General features: G+C 37.0%; 1 protein-coding gene across 2 annotated transcripts in view; it reads right to left on the bottom strand.

Annotated features, from left to right (window-relative positions):
* The window catches only part of LARP4B (La ribonucleoprotein 4B), a 52,551-nt gene extending 37,380 nt beyond the window's left edge, over positions 1-15,171 (bottom strand). Inside the window, exons 1-2 of one of the 2 annotated variants that reach the window (XM_081970153.1) lie at positions 14,661-15,171; positions 1,390-1,504 (exon numbers count right to left, since the gene is read on the bottom strand). The gene's annotated coding sequence lies outside the window, so the exon portion shown is untranslated. Of the gene's footprint in view, positions 1-1,389; positions 1,505-14,660 lie in introns of those variants that run through there. The other variant, XM_081970154.1, reaches the window with a different exon arrangement.
* Between the last annotated feature and the right edge of the window lie 241 nt (positions 15,172-15,412).

Below are 15,412 nucleotides of genomic sequence, written 5' to 3'. Positions count from 1 at the left end.
CTTAATTCCCCACCCCCGAGTTAACTTTTTAACAACATGCCAATTATTGTAAAAAAAATAAGTAGACTTGCAATATTCATCTTAAAACAAATGACTTGAATAACTGTTGTGAGTACATGAATTGATTGAATATCAATCGACTTGTGCGAATATGAATTGGCAAAATGATAGATTTTGCAATCTTAGGAGCCAGTCATTATAACAAAATATCTAGTCAAAAATTGCATTATTGTTAATTTACCCAGAAATAGTTGCCATTCAAATCATAAGTACCACTTGATATTATAATAATGTATTTCTCCCAGATAGCTTTTCTGAGTACTTAAAAAAATAACTTTTTAGTAAAAAGGGAATTCAAGCTCTCCAAAATGATAATTTGGTTCATGCCACCTGATCATCTTATTCAAATATAATAAATTATCCTAAGGAATTCTATTCTTCCTATCTAATTATTAATTACTCGTATTTTTCGGTGTAGAAGATACACTCCCCCCCACCCCAAAGTGAGTAGAAATGACTGTGCGTCTTATAGAACAAATGTTGCCATAGACCTGCTGGCCCCCACTTTTCAGCCTCTGCCTCCCAGCAATTTGCCTCTTTGCAGCAAGCAGTGAACAGCCTGGTCAGCTTCACCACAGCCTGATTTGGCTGATTGGTGGTTGGATCCGCCTCTTGGAATACCGCCGATCAGCTGATCCAGGCTGCAGGAATCACCACCTATTGCCACCCATCGCTGCCATTTTCAGCCTCTACGTGCCCCATTTTCGGCCCGTTCCAGGCAGCGGTGATCCCTGCCACCTGGAATGGGCTGAAAATGGGAGGCACAGAGGCCAAATTTGGGGTGCACAGAGACAGTGATGATGGGAGGCAGCGATCCCTGCAGCCTGGAACAGCTGATCTTCAGTATTCCGGGAGGCCGATCCAACTGCCAATCAGCTGTTTGTGCTAAATCAGGCTGTGCTGAAGCTGACCAGACTGTTTGCTGCAAGGAGGCAAATTGCTGGGAGGCAGATTTTTATCTCTTGTTTTCCTCCCCATAAGTTAGGTGCATCTTCTTGTCCGGAGTGTCTTATAGTCCCAAAAATATGGTAAATAATCCCATGTATTAAAATACTGACATTTGGAAAATACAGGCTTTGCGTGATACAATTAATCCAGGAATATTCTAGATATTCCTATTCCAAAGGCTTTAAAACAATGCTATTAAAATTATAGTGTACACTGTACACTGAATAAAAGCCAACCTTCACAGCATCCAGCAATCTATAAACTGAAAGCTGCACAACAAATCATCCTTCAATGCCTTTCTACACAATAAATAGGAGATCTCTCTCTAGTAAATGAATGGGGAAGGAATCCCAAATACAGTGGATACATTCTTCCTCTTACATTCAAATTGCAGGCTCCTTCTCTGATACCTGTCAGATCCCCTTTTCTGTAGCAGTAACACAGTGCTGCATCTATGGTGTTCTGGAGAATCCCTCAGTCTGGGAAGGTGTCAGTCCTAGAAACAGGAACAGAAATGGGTGGGTGGGAAAACCCTGTTCAGTGAAATAATAGATTACGTAAGACTGTAAGATTCATGAGATTGGTAAATCATACTGAAATGTTCTATGGGAATATGACTCCCAAATCTAAAAAAACAAGAGGGCTTTATAGTGCTGTGAATTTAACAATTAAAAATATTTTGAAGCTTGTAAGAGTAGAAACATAGCATCCATCTGCAACTTTTCCTGGGGTGGTGCACTTATGGAAGTCTGCCTTTATATTTTTGGAAAAAATGCAGCTGCTTTAAGAGTTACAGAGATGTATGTGGGTTCCTCCAAACATACGTTTACCTTTGAAGTCCAAGTGCTGCACAACTCACCTCCTTTGGGTGAGGTTTGGGCTTCTCTTTAAAGGAGCAGGCAGAGATCCTGACAGAAATATACAATTATCACTAGAGGCATTTAAAGGGTAAGTTATTTTAAAGTTTTAACACCAGAGGTAAGCAATGTAGAAATGACATGGATTGCATAGTTTAGTCCCTAGAACTAATACATTAATCTCTTCCTAATGGGATTCTTATACCATGTTCTATTGGGAGGAGTGGGAGGGCTACCTTTATTTGGAACATCAAATGCAATGTGTAGGTCTTACCACAAGTAGCAAGCAAAATGCATTAATAAGATTGCTGTGATTTACCTTGTCATTGCAGCATAAACTGTTACTGAAAGATTAGCTGCTGACTTGGTACCATACCAATTTAAAAGTTTTCATATTATATAATTGAGGCTCTAATCAAATGCCTTTTCCTATATAAATCTGCTTGCCTACTAAAGAACCACATAAGGTGTAACATCTTCCAAATGTTCCTTTGATATCAACCAGGAATATAACATTTAAGCTTAGAACATCCATTCTCTGAATGCTCTTCCTTTCAAAATAAAATTGCAAAGACCCTTTTGATTTTTGATATGTGATTAATTTTAAATCTTGATAATCCTGACAAATTGTAATCCTAATTATCAATACCATTATAATAAACTGTGATTTTATTTTTTCATTTACTCTTAACTTTTATTTTTAATTCTGCCCATCACTTACCATTTAACTGACCAAATATATAATTAAATAAACATGGAGAAATGACACTACTAAGCATTGAAAGCTTAAAACTGAAGGTGCTGACCACATCTACCAACAGCTTACATATTATATACACGTTTGTATCACTGGCATTTTAGTTATGGATGATATTTCCATTTTCCATTCCCCTTAAGTTGTGTACAATCATCGACACTATACAAAGGTAAACATCCTGCCAGCTAAGTACTTTTAGGTTAATAAGCTACATGCCAGCTGCATGCTAGGAATCATCACTCTGGATAACAGCCTGGAGAGAAAATGTTTCTCTGTGAGGGAAGTGACACAACAATAGTTTTTATTCTCATTTATAAAATCTTAGCAGCTTATATGTTATTAACAGATGCCATTACACCTTGAACAACTGGAAGGCTTCTATTTTCAGCTGCTATATTGCACTTGAGAATACTTCAAGCAAACAGTTCTCACCAACATTATTGTTCCTTTCAAGGCCTTGAATGCCATTCTTATCAATAAGCAATTCTAAATATTAGAGTCTAAACTGAAAAGTCTAACAATATGTGGCGCCAAAATGAGCAACATCCGAATAATTACAAGATATTTTACTTTTTCTGTCTCTGTTTATGCATTCTGTTCCCTCTGCTCATCTGCTATCAGTTGTTAGTCATACCATTACATTTTTTTGCAATTCTATAATTGCACTTTCCTCTGTTTGTTGTGTGGTTTAATCTTCTTGACCTTAGATTTGACAGTTCAACTAGTTACCCGTAAAAACCTTAAGTGTTCACAGAGGTTACAAAATGTGCAACAGGCAAATTGGATGAAATGCTTTGCAAGTCTAGTAGCTTTTCTGCCTTATAAATATGAAAGCATCTGAGCTTCAAACTGGCAAATTGGTAGTGAAAGAGTATTAAAATCTATAATAAAGCCTAAATCTACGCCTGAGGTGGTATTGTTATTATGATCAGAAATAAATTATTTTATTGATCTGCAAAAGATAAACAGATAACTTAAACCTTTCTTAGCAAATTTCTGTAATATAAAAAAAATTGCAGTTGGGAGCCAGTACCAATAATTTTAACTACTATAGAAGTTAGCTATTTACTACCATGAAATAAATAAAAACCAGTGTGATCTTGATTATAAAAAAAATCTGAGAATTATAATACCTATGTACTAGAATAATCTGAATTGTAAGTGCTGTCATTTTAAATAGGACTATTTTGCCTTTCTAAATGCAAATAGTCATGATTTAGTGACTGCCTTATTCTGCAGACCCATCATCATCATCTTCTTGATGCCTGGGAGTAGAGGCATCAACAGATGACCGGGGATATCTCTTAGGACCTTTTATCGGTTACATGCAGTGACAGGAATCCAGCCACCAGATCATAATTTGATATGGATATAATCAGCATTTTTCAAGTTTTCAATTCACAAGGTAGTTTTGCCCTGTCTATAATGTGTTATGTATTTCACTCACGTAGTTGCAAACTTTTACAAATTCTTCAAAGGACAGGCAATTTTGCTATGAGGATACTCATTACAATTAGTCAAGTGAACCAACAAAAACTTTGAAGATATACTACACAAGTGCCTACTCACAATGGAGACTTCTCAGAAAGACACAGTCAACTCTGCAAGCCTAAGAGAATTCGGTCAACCTCCTATGTAGGTGGAAATATAGCTTCCTATGTAGTTATATTATAGAAAGTTCTTGTGGCACTTCAATGTGCCTTGATTCATTATTTAGAAATTACTGTTTTAGTTTTTTGAAGTATTAGTAATGCAAGCACTGTGATTATTCTTCCAATGATAAATTAACTAATGAACATGCACACAGATTTTAAAAGCTGACTGCTACCTCAAAGGGGGAATTCTATATTAGTTATACCAAATACTGACCCTATCTATTATACAGTCAATCTTGGAAAGAATATGCTTCTGATAAGTTATCTGGGTGCCCATTACTTATAAAGTCTTGGTCTCTGATCGGGAGAAAATAGGAAAACAAATTAGTTTGACTGCTTAAGGCATCTTTCAGGGAGAGTAATGCTACTGAAAATGATGTTAGCATTAAGATGACCAGGTTTAAGGGTTCTAGCTACAGAGACAATATATCCAACTAATTAATGACATATGTCTATACTGAGAATTTAAAGAGCAAAGGCTTACAATATAAATAGATGTAATTAAAAAAACCTTTTTGATAGATTTGGTTTTAATTATTGCAAGCTGCTAGATTTACTTGAATAAGCAACATACAACTAATTGTAACCAATGCAGCAGTTTCTGAAGCATACTTACTATCAGCATGACACTAACTTTATCTTAATATAAATTCCTAGATTGCTGCGAAGTAGCTGAAGAAGTGTGCTTGAGATAACTGAAATAATTCTCATTTAAATTCATCTAGTAGTTCAAATTGAAATAATTCATCTTGCATTTGTGTAGTGTTGCATTTATTTGAGCACTGTCTGGTCTGAAGAGTGACAGCAAACTATGGGGAACAACTCAACAGCTTTTTTTTGCAGGACTGCCAGTGACGACTCAGCATTCTAGATACATAGCTACAGAAGCATGTCATGGAGCCAATTGCCTTTACTGTAGCGAAGAGTACAAATAGTGACTTCAGAGGACTTTCTTCTCTCTTTCTGTAACAATCAGTCCCAATAAATGTACTGTAATGTTCCAAATTAGGATACCCTTTTTAAAACCATGCCATCCTTTAACGAAAGAAGAATGTCAAGAATGTGTCATCTTTTTTTTTTCTATTTACCTCATTGTATGAAACTTAAAAACACAATTGCATAATAATAATTTTGAATTAACATAATTACAATAAACATAGAAGTATAATTGTATTGCTGACAAATATGTGTATGGTTAAACAGATTATCAGCACAACTAGGATGCCAACAGTTTCATTAATGTGTATTTCTTAACTCATAACCAAATTCCCTGTGTATTATTTTGAATTTAAAACCATTATACTATACATAACTGTTTTGTTAGGAAGCAAATAAACATACCGTTTGAATTATTTATTTAACCAAACCATAACTATCAGCCATTTTCATAAAACACATTTATGGCAGAGTTAATTGGAAAACAGGATGTGAATTAGTCAAATAATTACAAGATCTGCAGTTGGATATACCACTGAGTGGACTCACAAAGACCACCGGAGAAATGTAGACTGCAAGTTCTAGGTTCCCAAAGAAAATAATTTACGTTTTTTTCCACATCAAGAATTTGCCTGCACTGGGAATCCAGGGTTGACAGAATAGAACTGCACAAACGTCTCTCAAGTCAAACGGTTGGCATAATTTTTAAGTGACTACATCAATTCAGAGTTGTTTAAACAGTGCACCTCTCCTGATCCCTTTACACCTCCTACTCTCAATTATAGTATCTTACAAGATCATCTGTGGGAGTTGGGGATAAGAGGCATGGTTTTAAGGTCATTCTCCTTCAGGGAATGGTTGCAGTTTTTAGTGATGGAGGTGAGAAATCAGATTTGTGGCCCCTGATTTGAGGGGTGCAAAGCAGTGGTCATATCTCCCCTGTTTAGTATGCGTATGAAATCACTGGAAGTCATTTAACAGTTTGCTGATCATACCCAATTATACCTTGCCATTCCAGGCTACAAGTGAGATGCTGTTGATGTTTCAGCCAGCACTTGCAAGAGCTTGGATGAAAGAAAACAGACTAAAGATGAACCTAAGCAGGCTAGAGTTGCTGTTTGTATATTGGAATTCTCTACTCACACAAGTTTTGTCTTTTGACAAGCAAGCATTACCTGTGAAGGAAGTGGCTTGTGATTAGGGGTATTACGGCATTTACAGTTCCTGCTTGAAAAGTAAATGCACGTTTTGATTAGATGGACCTTTTTCCAATTCCAGCTGGTGCAACAATTATAACCTTATGCAGTGCAAGAGGGATTGACTGTAGTACACAATGTCCTCATTACCACTTGACGTACTACAGCAAGGCACTTTGCATGGGGCTGCTTTAAATACTACAAGGAGTCCTCCACTTATAATCATTCATTTAGTGATGTAGGAAGTTACAAACTGAAAAAAATGACTTAATCATCCCCATGGTCCATTATCAAAATTCAGACACTTGGCAACTGGCATGTATTTATTACATTTGTAAGCCATCATGATTATACAATGGGCCAACCACCCGTGTGACTGATCCAATTTTATGACTTTTTTTGTGGCGGACATTAAGTGAATACCGCAGTTGTTAAGCAAATTAATTGTTTAACTGTGATCCTGTTTTGCTGTTCTAACAAAACATAATAAAATGGGTCATACTGTAAACAGCCATAAATGTGGGATGGTTGTCAAATGCCTGAAATGTGATCACAGGATTCCAGGGATGCATGTTGTAAGTACCACTGGGGAGGACTGTTGTAATTTAGAATGGTCGTAAGTCAAGGACTACCTGTATAAAAGTAAAAATAAAATAAAATGAAAACCAATAAAATAAAATAAAAAAGTAAGTAAGCCAAATTCATTCAGGCAACAAACAAGCCAAAATAAGAACTATACAAGAAAGCCCACGAAACCTGCTTTTTGACACAACTACCAAACATAGCAACTGGCACAACTTAATGTTAATGTCTGAAATCTCCTCAAGCAACTGCTCTTTAGGCAGTTCTGCTCTGTTGAAATAATTCAAACAATCAGTTATTTTGGACATGCGAAATGTGAAAAAAAGGAATAACCCAAAATGAATTATTCTAATGTAATTTCAATGTCACTTAAAGGAACACAACAGAAAAATTATAATCATGATTTTCATTGCCAATGCCTTTTCAGATTTCAAAATTCCTATTAGGTTAAACTTTATTAGGCTAACAGAAAGGTTACAAACTCAGACTAGAGCAAAAACCAAAAAAAGACAAGGTAAATACTTGACTAACACTGAAGTCATGAAATCCAGATTTTAAGTCATTCTGTTCAAATGGACTGCATGAGGAGATTGGAGAAATTCACATTAAGGTCTGCCAAGTGCTAAATTTGGTAATTATGCTAAGGCTTCTGGCATGAAGAAATGTTTATTGCCCAGTATAAATAAAAAATAATAATTGTGACTCTATTCTTAGATTAAGTATACTTATTCTTCTATATATTTTAACCAAGTAACATGTAAACAACCTAACCAACATTCAAGAAATAATCTGGCTGGTCTATATGTTATTGAAATGTTTGTTAAACACATCTAACTTGCTTGCTACCACAATAGAGCAGCTCAGTAAAAATAACAGCTACTCACAGCATTAATAAAGTAATTAGTGATATGTAGTAATATGTAATCTAGAGTGATATGTAAAGTGAGCCATTGTTATTAATGTGTAAATACAGCAAATGTTTGAATACAGCTACTGAGTAATAAAGATGCTTTTCCGACTGTTTCTTTGAAAGCTGCCAGAATTTAAACCATTCTTGACAGTTTTAAAGCAAGAAAAAAATTAAAAGGTGAAAGGTGGCTTTCTCTCTAAAGGCAATAATTAAAAATCAACAATTTTTACCCTTACCATAAACAAATGGTTCTGGCGCCAGAAGAAAGCTCAACAATTAGCAAAAATTGAGGGATTAGCAAATTATTATCTCCAAAGTGCTATTTTCCTATCTATATCTGAAGGACAAGGTCAGGAGACAGTCCTAGAAGTTAAAGGTGTGAGTCACCACCATCACTGCAATTAGCCTCCATTTAACCCATTAAGAAACAAATCTATCAAATAATATGATACAGTACACTTGCTATATATGTAACAAGATTAAATCTATGCTTATTATGAAACCAAATCACTGCTGCACTGCAGGCACCCATTACAAATCCTGAACTTCAATTATTCAGGGGGGGGGGGGAATCTAGTAACAACCAAGACATCTAATAGTTGTGAATATAGTATATTCTTTTATAATTATATAAAATTAAGACCTGGGAGAATCATTCTATACTTCATAAGAATAAATTTGTTCATTAGTTTTATAGTCCAGTTATAGGATCTCAACACAGATAGTAATTTTAAAGGGAAAAGTGCCATCTGTATTTGTCCTATAGATATATATTCATATGATCTTAACTTGGAAGATATGAACTAACAGCAGGCAAAGTACATATCCTGCTCACACAGAACTCTGAAAATACTAATAGCTTAAACAATTTCAAACAAACTATATGGCTACACCAAGTAGTAAGTAGTACTGTATTCTTGGTGTAATGTTTCCTAAAAAATTACTATACTTAACTGTCTATGACACTGAAAGAAAATAACCTATTATTTGTACCTATGAGACCCTCTGGAAATTCCTGGACTATCCAGATTAAATTAAGAGAGATGTTGGGTGGGGAATGATAAAGAAATGACTCAAGATATTTTCCCAGTGATCTTTATGTAAGTATATGTCCCATAAAGTTAATAGTTCACTACGCAGGAACTGGAATCAGATTTTAAAACACTTTGGGAAAAAGAAAAATGCTTTTTTTTATACATAGCAAAGTTCCATCAGAAATAATACAAAATGCTTGAATGGCAGTTATTCTGTTTGAAGGGAAGATATTAAAAGGTAACTGTGTTGCAGCGTAACACAATATGAATTGATCAAGAGATGTGTGTATGTGGTGACATCAAAATATACCTACAAAATCAACCATGAAGCATAGGAAAAAGGACACCTGTTTTGTAGCATAGCCCTCAGACTGGGATGGAAAATCTGTGGGGAGATTTCAAGTGACAATGCATGTAAGAAGGCCCAGGAATATTTCTGAGCTGCAAGCACACTTTTAGATGGCTTCGGGAAGTTGTATTATCTGCCAAAGAAGTGTTACAAATACTAACTGAAAAGGGTATCCAAACTTGTATCCCATCCATATTTATTATTTTCTTATCTTGAATAAACAAACAACTGCACAAAACTAGTAAGAATGCATTGAAATATGCAGAAAGATGTAATGTTTAACATTCTAGTATGTAGATATTGCGTCAGCTTCTGTTCACTTAGGGATTCACTGAAACATATAATTTGACCAGGGGTGCATAAACTTTTTCATGCAATTGATCTGAGGACCAAGTGAAGCTTGACAATTTTTTGTTTGTGAAGCAAACTTCAAGGGAAGGTTCATAGTGTTTCAAATGTATTTCTGATACTCAATCAATTCAGACTGAGGTAGCTAAGGAAAGAACATACTTTTAAAATATTAAAAAATTCACAAGCAAGAAATACTAGCTTTAAACAGGTAGATATTTTAAAAATCTATCCTAAATTCCTGAAAAGTCACCAATTTTTATTTAAACAATTCTAGGGTATTTCTTTAAAATTCACAAATTAGCCTGAAGAGAGTCAGTGAAGTATTAACATTACTGAGTATGAAAAACAAGTATGGTAAAACTTTGTAAATTCATAATATTATAACTAGATGTTTTCAAGGAAACACAATTCAAAATTATTTTTAATTTGGGGAAATAACATAACCATGTGTCATACAATTATAAAAAACCAAACTAAACTATAGTTTAGACAACACACCTAGACCTTTTTAATTATACATACCTTAGAAGCCTATTATTTGAAGTCAGTTTCCTCTATCAAGTATTTCTAGCTATTAACTTGCTACTATAATAACCATTCATGTATCATATACATTTGCATTGTTGGCTGTCAACATTTTGCAAAGTGAAGCAGAATTTCTGCATATTTTTCAGAAACACGTTGACTTGCCTGCCATTTTAGGCCAGCAGAACCAATATATGTAGCCATTCTGTTCAAGGACAAAATTACAAGAAAAACAAAAATCTTCCTACCTCTGATACAATTTCTTTTTTACTATCAATTTCATTTTAATGTACCAATATAGATACAAAGGCTGGCTGAGAAATCATCAAAGCTTTAGCTCAAATCTTTAGTTCATTTTAAATCACTCACACAGGACTGATCCAAAGTGAAATAAAGAACTGAGCTGTTATGTGGTAAGGATAAAAAAAAAAACTTGTGTCCTCTCGGTTCAATTTGAGTATTTTTCTATTTGGAACCACTCTTACCAATTTGGGCATGGGATGGGATACAGGGAAGTAAAGAGTTGCTTGCTTTAAAAGAGGATATCACAAAGCAGTTGTATGCTGCTACTCACTGCTTTCAATAGTTTAACCCTGATCCATTGATGCCCTCAACTACATTAATATTCCAAAAAGTTTGTTGCATTTGCTATATAATAAACTGTGTTTTTATTACGGTATGGGTATCAGCTAGTCAAAGTAAACAAAGCTGACAGCTACAAAAATTGTATTCACATTCAAGTTTGTGATTTCATATTGGTTTGCTATGCCTGGGGAGTCAAAGGGAATGTACGTACTGGTCATCATTGGCAATAGCAAAAGATTCTAGGTAATTTGTAAAGTATTAAGATGTTGATCCACATAGTTTGATCATTTTGTCTTTCTGGCAACATTTATGGTTAAACAAAACTTTATCTTTTCCAGCTTATTTACCACACTAAATATAAACTGCAGCTTACTCAGAGACAAAAAACTTGATCATAAGCTAAAAATAAATCATTATTATTCACTCTTAAGTCAGAAATATTTCTAGTTGGAATCATGTACAGGAAGAGTCAGTGGCAGAATTTCATTAAAAATAATTTAATCCTTTGGCAATATCAAACCAGAACTAAGTTATAAATGTGCCAAATATTTCTCATATTCCCCGCCACTGCTACTAAATCTAATAACTTACTTTGCATAATATTGAGTCACTAGCACATATGATTGATTAGTCCCCATTTTCTCTCTGATCCACGAAGAGCCACCAGTAACAAATGTTAGAAAAAATATTAGGTTACCTTTTAAAGATGTAAATCAGGTATTGAGAAGAATGCAAGATGTACTTGTTCCTCAAAGCATACTTTATGTATTTTGCAAGAGAAGACAATAAGGAATGCCAATTTCAAGCAGGAAAAGACCTGGAACTATTAAAATCATATATAGTAGTGATTCAATATGTCTCCACAACCTACCATATATTTTATAAAACAAAAAAATCTAAAAGTGTTATTTAAAAGGAATAAACTTAGTTGTCAACTATACTAGGCTTTAAATCCTACCTGCTATTTGTACCTAGATTTTCAAAAAATATTTTAAAATTATTTGAAATTACAACCAAAATTGCTAAAAGCCTCTCATGTTTAACAGCAAGTAAATTTACTATTTCACACTCATTTATATATTACATAAAATGGCGTTTCTGAACCTTGGCAGCTTTGAATTCTGGAAGTTGATGTCTACGCAGCTTAAAGTTGCCAAGATTAAGATACATAGATATAAAACTTTCAATGTTTATGGTTTTCAATATATAATTCATAATGTATTTCTGTCTTACACTGAGAAAATATTGCATCCTCTAGTAAATCATGCCATGCAAGTAAGCCTAGCAGTTCTCTGTATCAATTCTAAAAATATTTCAAAAAGTTATAGTTACAAATGCATATAGCACTATACAAATACTATCAGAATGTAGTGGTTGCACACAAAAAATAGGCAAATAAATACATTTGATCAATTTAAAACTGCAAAATACCATAGAAGTAACTCAGAACTCCATCTAAATAAATATGCTTAGAATGGTGACGCCAACTTCTATGTATGACATCCATTTCAAATACACATTATAATTAGAAGACAATGTGGCATCTATTTAGCAATTTGCCAGATATAATCACTTACAAAAAAGTAGCAGTTTTTGTTATAATAAAACCAGCTCAGTGTCTTGGGGCACCTTAAATATAACAGATTTGTTAAGGCATAAATTTGATATTAAAATCCATTCTATTGGATGTTCCTGATGAAGGAAACATTAGTTCATAAAGTTATGCCATTCATCTGCATTCTTTAAAATGTCTTTAAAAGATTTGCTATACCAGATTTATAACGGAATTAGAATATAGAAACCAAATGGAATGGTCAGCATTTTTTATATAAGCATACAGTAATTAGCTATATAATTGTATCACATAACTCTTTAGGCTACAGATACTTACATATATCCTTTCAATTGGAACTGATGGTTTTGGAGAACAAAAATTTAAAGTAGTAGTCTAGAAACACTTGCTGGAGGACCTAACGCGTCTCCTGTGAACTCGCTTCTGACATAAAACTGCTGCTTGCAGACTGTAAAGAGCACATACCAAGGACTAGACTGTCGAGGTCAGTGCTTGACATAGCAAGGATTAGACTATCTCGAGGTCAGTGCTTGCATTTCAACCTCGCTGATTTTTCTAGAACTCTGCTACTTTGGTCCTTGACAAACGCCTGACTGAGATTAATGAAAATGTCAGCTACTTATTTTCATATTAAATGGAGCAGAGATTTTTATCCAGTCAGAGTTAATACTCTAAATGGAAAAAGATTCTCTTTACGCCAAAACACTTTGACACGTTAGTAAATGACCTCACATATATTTATTTTTGACCTTGCAAACTCCAATTACAACTGTACCACTGTCAATTATGACATTCAACTAAGTATCATATAGGAAATAGCTACTAACATTCTCAATAACCTGTTGATTAAATATGTATATCATTAAAAAGAGTGCCTTTTGTCTTAAAGTTTGAATTGTTTCCAGTGTAAATATACCTCCTTTATTTCTAAAATAAGTGGCTTATATTCACATGATATATGCACAGAGAATCAAACCCAACAAGAAGGAAAAGATATGATTCCTAATTATACTTCTTTCAGTATCATTAGGAATCATATCTTTTCCTTCTTGTTGGGTGTTCTTGTGGGAGTGACATGCAACCAAGGTAAAACACATTTCCCTTTTTGATGACATATAATCCTAGTAGGCAGTTTTCTGTCTACTACTGGGGTACATGTAACTTTATTTCCTTTAACCAATCGGGTTTTTTTTTGTTTTTTGTTTTAAAGTCAAAACAGTCTAACATGATATCCATGTCAGCAATTAATCTACAGATTGACTAAGTGTTTCAGTGGCTAGGACACTGAGCTTGTCCATCAGAAAGGTTGGTAGTTTGAATCCCTAATACAGTGGCTTGAACAGGGGGTTGGACTAAATGACCTCCAAGGTCCCTTCCAACTCTGTTTACTGTTTAATCTGTAGAAATCTGCCACATTAGCTTTTCCAATTTAAGTGCCGTAAGAAGAAAAAGGGGTTTATCTACAAAGGCTTCCCACATTCCCCTTTAAAGCAATACAAAACACAGCTGCCACACAAACAGAGTTCAGGCAGGCCAATGAATTCAAGCCTTTCAGCTGCAGCAGTTCCCAACAGAGGGGCAATTTGATTTTGAATGGTGCAATCTGAAACCTTGTTTAAACCAAGTTAATGGCCTTTTAGGCTTCCTCCGCGTGAGAAGTTCACTGTTTGAGTAAAGTGCGAATTATATGTCGGAGAGGGAGGTGCGCAAGGATTTTAGAGATGCTTACTTGGGGTATGGCCAAAAAAAGGTTGGGAACCACTTGTTTAAGGTATACCTAAGCGCTGGGGCGGGAGGGGGAGGAAGCCACCTTTTTGCTACTCCTTTAGCGACCGACAAGAGAGGTGTGTCAGTTCCAAGAGCTTTCAGTACTTCGGAGTTTGGTGTTACCCCACAAACTTTACAGGTTATCAGAAAGTCACAACGGCAGAAGCCCAAACAGAAAGAGAAAGTGAGCCGAAACGCCGGGATTCCCTCCTTGGGGTGGGTCGGGAACGAGGCCAGCAGGCACTGGGGGAGACTCCTTTTCTCCTCTCTTCCCCACCCAGGGCTTTGCGGCAAAGGAAGCCCCAGGGGAAGGGAAGCCCTCAGGAAGGAGTGGGGTGAAAGGAAGAAGACGACGACGACCCATCCCAAACCCGGCATGTTCCTTTCCCCGCGAAGGGAGCCCCCCGAGCAGAGGCAGTGCGAAGCTGAACGGCAGAACCAGGCCTGAAAATCCGGACCCATCGGCCGAGGCCAGCCCCGCCCCCCGTGAGAGCCTCGGGTGAGAAAATGGCGGGTGCGGGAGGGGGGAAAAACTGGGAAACCGCGGCCAGGAGGGGAAAGGGGCCTCGACTCACCTGTCAAAACCCAGAGCTAATCAAGGGCCCCGGAGGGCCGGAGGAAGCTCGCTCGGAAGTCGGGTCGGGAATTCTGCTGCTGCTGCTGCCGCCGCTCCTGCTACTATTCCTGCTCCCCGCCGCTACCTCCTCCCCCGCCTCCGCCGCCGCCAAGTCCCAGGAAGGGGGTGAGAGAGAGAGGGGGAGAGAGCGAGAACGGGGAGAAACGGCGGCGCCCACGGGAGAAGCGGCGGCGGCGGCAGCAGGGAGGAGGGAGAAGCGGCAAGCGGGAGGGGAAGGGCGCGGAGCGGCGGCGGCGGCAGCAGGAGAAGGCAGGGACGGAGGCAGGGGCGGCGGCGGCGGCGGGTCCGAGCCCCGGAACGTTTCCGACGCCAAGAAGCAGCGGGGACAATTCGCTCACATATGAGGGAGAGAGAGAGGGAAGAGAAGAGAGAACGCCAGGGAGACCCACGAGCCTCTCTTCCGGCTCCCGGCGGAAGTCCCGCCCCCGTCCGAGGAAGATTATTGGCTAATGCCTGAAAGTTTGATACTCGCCTCTTCCCTCACTCTAATTCGTGCGTACGGCTCTTTCCTTAACCCCCCACCTCTCAGCTCACGTCCCGGAGGAGAAAGCGCGAGTCTCTGGACAAGGGGGAGGAGATATAGACCGGCCCCGTTCGTGATTGGCTGGGAAGGGGAGCCGTATCTCTTTTGCGCGCGCGCGCTCGGACAAGAAGGGGAAGGGGGCGCGGCATGATTTTTTTTTTTAAGAT

The sequence above is a fragment of the Natrix helvetica genome (assembly GCF_964273705.1).
Source record: "Natrix helvetica genome assembly, chromosome: Z".
Lineage (NCBI taxonomy): Eukaryota > Metazoa > Chordata > Lepidosauria > Squamata > Natricidae > Natrix > Natrix helvetica.
The sequence above is the reverse complement of the archived record's forward strand: the minus strand, read 5'-3'. Positions and strand labels throughout refer to the sequence as shown.